The sequence below is a fragment of the Mycteria americana genome, chromosome 1 (assembly GCF_035582795.1).
Source record: "Mycteria americana isolate JAX WOST 10 ecotype Jacksonville Zoo and Gardens chromosome 1, USCA_MyAme_1.0, whole genome shotgun sequence".
In the NCBI taxonomy this organism is placed as follows: Eukaryota; Metazoa; Chordata; class Aves; order Ciconiiformes; family Ciconiidae; genus Mycteria; species Mycteria americana.
In genome coordinates this window covers 223,052,887-223,057,886 of record NC_134365.1, presented here as the reverse complement: position 1 = coordinate 223,057,886, position 5,000 = coordinate 223,052,887, and positions in this window count along the sequence as shown.

The following is a 5,000-nucleotide window of genomic DNA, read 5'->3' as shown; positions in this document are numbered from 1 at the left end:
CTAACCCTAACCCTAACCCTAACCCTAACCCTAACCCTAACCCTAACCCTAACCCTAACCCTAACCCTAACCCTAACCCTAACCCTAACCCTAACCCTAACCCTAACCCTAACCCTAACCCTAACCCTAACCCTAACCCTAACCCTAACCCTAACCCTAACCCTAACCCTAACCCTAACCCTAACCCTAACCCTAACCCTAACCCTAACCCTAACCCTAACCCTAACCCTAACCCTAACCCTAACCCTAACCCTAACCCTAACCCTAACCCTAACCCTAACCCTAACCCTAACCCTAACCCTAACCCTAACCCTAACCCTAACCCTAACCCTAACCCTAACCCTAACCCTAACCCTAACCCTAACCCTAACCCTAACCCTAACCCTAACCCTAACCCTAACCCTAACCCTAACCCTAACCCTAACCCTAACCCTAACCCTAACCCTAACCCTAACCCTAACCCTAACCCTAACCCTAACCCTAACCCTAACCCTAACCCTAACCCTAACCCTAACCCTAACCCTAACCCTAACCCTAACCCTAACCCTAACCCTAACCCTAACCCTAACCCTAACCCTAACCCTAACCCTAACCCTAACCCTAACCCTAACCCTAACCCTAACCCTAACCCTAACCCTAACCCTAACCCTAACCCTAACCCTAACCCTAACCCTAACCCTAACCCTAACCCTAACCCTAACCCTAACCCTAACCCTAACCCTAACCCTAACCCTAACCCTAACCCTAACCCTAACCCTAACCCTAACCCTAACCCTAACCCTAACCCTAACCCTAACCCTAACCCTAACCCTAACCCTAACCCTAACCCTAACCCTAACCCTAACCCTAACCCTAACCCTAACCCTAACCCTAACCCTAACCCTAACCCTAACCCTAACCCTAACCCTAACCCTAACCCTAACCCTAACCCTAACCCTAACCCTAACCCTAACCCTAACCCTAACCCTAACCCTAACCCTAACCCTAACCCTAACCCTAACCCTAACCCTAACCCTAACCCTAACCCTAACCCTAACCCTAACCCTAACCCTAACCCTAACCCTAACCCTAACCCTAACCCTAACCCTAACCCTAACCCTAACCCTAACCCTAACCCTAACCCTAACCCTAACCCTAACCCTAACCCTAACCCTAACCCTAACCCTAACCCTAACCCTAACCCTAACCCTAACCCTAACCCTAACCCTAACCCTAACCCTAACCCTAACCCTAACCCTAACCCTAACCCTAACCCTAACCCTAACCCTAACCCTAACCCTAACCCTAACCCTAACCCTAACCCTAACCCTAACCCTAACCCTAACCCTAACCCTAACCCTAACCCTAACCCTAACCCTAACCCTAACCCTAACCCTAACCCTAACCCTAACCCTAACCCTAACCCTAACCCTAACCCTAACCCTAACCCTAACCCTAACCCTAACCCTAACCCTAACCCTAACCCTAACCCTAACCCTAACCCTAACCCTAACCCTAACCCTAACCCTAACCCTAACCCTAACCCTAACCCTAACCCTAACCCTAACCCTAACCCTAACCCTAACCCTAACCCTAACCCTAACCCTAACCCTAACCCTAACCCTAACCCTAACCCTAACCCTAACCCTAACCCTAACCCTAACCCTAACCCTAACCCTAACCCTAACCCTAACCCTAACCCTAACCCTAACCCTAACCCTAACCCTAACCCTAACCCTAACCCTAACCCTAACCCTAACCCTAACCCTAACCCTAACCCTAACCCTAACCCTAACCCTAACCCTAACCCTAACCCTAACCCTAACCCTAACCCTAACCCTAACCCTAACCCTAACCCTAACCCTAACCCTAACCCTAACCCTAACCCTAACCCTAACCCTAACCCTAACCCTAACCCTAACCCTAACCCTAACCCTAACCCTAACCCTAACCCTAACCCTAACCCTAACCCTAACCCTAACCCTAACCCTAACCCTAACCCTAACCCTAACCCTAACCCTAACCCTAACCCTAACCCTAACCCTAACCCTAACCCTAACCCTAACCCTAACCCTAACCCTAACCCTAACCCTAACCCTAACCCTAACCCTAACCCTAACCCTAACCCTAACCCTAACCCTAACCCTAACCCTAACCCTAACCCTAACCCTAACCCTAACCCTAACCCTAACCCTAACCCTAACCCTAACCCTAACCCTAACCCTAACCCTAACCCTAACCCTAACCCTAACCCTAACCCTAACCCTAACCCTAACCCTAACCCTAACCCTAACCCTAACCCTAACCCTAACCCTAACCCTAACCCTAACCCTAACCCTAACCCTAACCCTAACCCTAACCCTAACCCTAACCCTAACCCTAACCCTAACCCTAACCCTAACCCTAACCCTAACCCTAACCCTAACCCTAACCCTAACCCTAACCCTAACCCTAACCCTAACCCTAACCCTAACCCTAACCCTAACCCTAACCCTAACCCTAACCCTAACCCTAACCCTAACCCTAACCCTAACCCTAACCCTAACCCTAACCCTAACCCTAACCCTAACCCTAACCCTAACCCTAACCCTAACCCTAACCCTAACCCTAACCCTAACCCTAACCCTAACCCTAACCCTAACCCTAACCCTAACCCTAACCCTAACCCTAACCCTAACCCTAACCCTAACCCTAACCCTAACCCTAACCCTAACCCTAACCCTAACCCTAACCCTAACCCTAACCCTAACCCTAACCCTAACCCTAACCCTAACCCTAACCCTAACCCTAACCCTAACCCTAACCCTAACCCTAACCCTAACCCTAACCCTAACCCTAACCCTAACCCTAACCCTAACCCTAACCCTAACCCTAACCCTAACCCTAACCCTAACCCTAACCCTAACCCTAACCCTAACCCTAACCCTAACCCTAACCCTAACCCTAACCCTAACCCTAACCCTAACCCTAACCCTAACCCTAACCCTAACCCTAACCCTAACCCTAACCCTAACCCTAACCCTAACCCTAACCCTAACCCTAACCCTAACCCTAACCCTAACCCTAACCCTAACCCTAACCCTAACCCTAACCCTAACCCTAACCCTAACCCTAACCCTAACCCTAACCCTAACCCTAACCCTAACCCTAACCCTAACCCTAACCCTAACCCTAACCCTAACCCTAACCCTAACCCTAACCCTAACCCTAACCCTAACCCTAACCCTAACCCTAACCCTAACCCTAACCCTAACCCTAACCCTAACCCTAACCCTAACCCTAACCCTAACCCTAACCCTAACCCTAACCCTAACCCTAACCCTAACCCTAACCCTAACCCTAACCCTAACCCTAACCCTAACCCTAACCCTAACCCTAACCCTAACCCTAACCCTAACCCTAACCCTAACCCTAACCCTAACCCTAACCCTAACCCTAACCCTAACCCTAACCCTAACCCTAACCCTAACCCTAACCCTAACCCTAACCCTAACCCTAACCCTAACCCTAACCCTAACCCTAACCCTAACCCTAACCCTAACCCTAACCCTAACCCTAACCCTAACCCTAACCCTAACCCTAACCCTAACCCTAACCCTAACCCTAACCCTAACCCTAACCCTAACCCTAACCCTAACCCTAACCCTAACCCTAACCCTAACCCTAACCCTAACCCTAACCCTAACCCTAACCCTAACCCTAACCCTAACCCTAACCCTAACCCTAACCCTAACCCTAACCCTAACCCTAACCCTAACCCTAACCCTAACCCTAACCCTAACCCTAACCCTAACCCTAACCCTAACCCTAACCCTAACCCTAACCCTAACCCTAACCCTAACCCTAACCCTAACCCTAACCCTAACCCTAACCCTAACCCTAACCCTAACCCTAACCCTAACCCTAACCCTAACCCTAACCCTAACCCTAACCCTAACCCTAACCCTAACCCTAACCCTAACCCTAACCCTAACCCTAACCCTAACCCTAACCCTAACCCTAACCCTAACCCTAACCCTAACCCTAACCCTAACCCTAACCCTAACCCTAACCCTAACCCTAACCCTAACCCTAACCCTAACCCTAACCCTAACCCTAACCCTAACCCTAACCCTAACCCTAACCCTAACCCTAACCCTAACCCTAACCCTAACCCTAACCCTAACCCTAACCCTAACCCTAACCCTAACCCTAACCCTAACCCTAACCCTAACCCTAACCCTAACCCTAACCCTAACCCTAACCCTAACCCTAACCCTAACCCTAACCCTAACCCTAACCCTAACCCTAACCCTAACCCTAACCCTAACCCTAACCCTAACCCTAACCCTAACCCTAACCCTAACCCTAACCCTAACCCTAACCCTAACCCTAACCCTAACCCTAACCCTAACCCTAACCCTAACCCTAACCCTAACCCTAACCCTAACCCTAACCCTAACCCTAACCCTAACCCTAACCCTAACCCTAACCCTAACCCTAACCCTAACCCTAACCCTAACCCTAACCCTAACCCTAACCCTAACCCTAACCCTAACCCTAACCCTAACCCTAACCCTAACCCTAACCCTAACCCTAACCCTAACCCTAACCCTAACCCTAACCCTAACCCTAACCCTAACCCTAACCCTAACCCTAACCCTAACCCTAACCCTAACCCTAACCCTAACCCTAACCCTAACCCTAACCCTAACCCTAACCCTAACCCTAACCCTAACCCTAACCCTAACCCTAACCCTAACCCTAACCCTAACCCTAACCCTAACCCTAACCCTAACCCTAACCCTAACCCTAACCCTAACCCTAACCCTAACCCTAACCCTAACCCTAACCCTAACCCTAACCCTAACCCTAACCCTAACCCTAACCCTAACCCTAACCCTAACCCTAACCCTAACCCTAACCCTAACCCTAACCCTAACCCTAACCCTAACCCTAACCCTAACCCTAACCCTAACCCTAACCCTAACCCTAACCCTAACCCTAACCCTAACCCTAACCCTAACCCTAACCCTAACCCT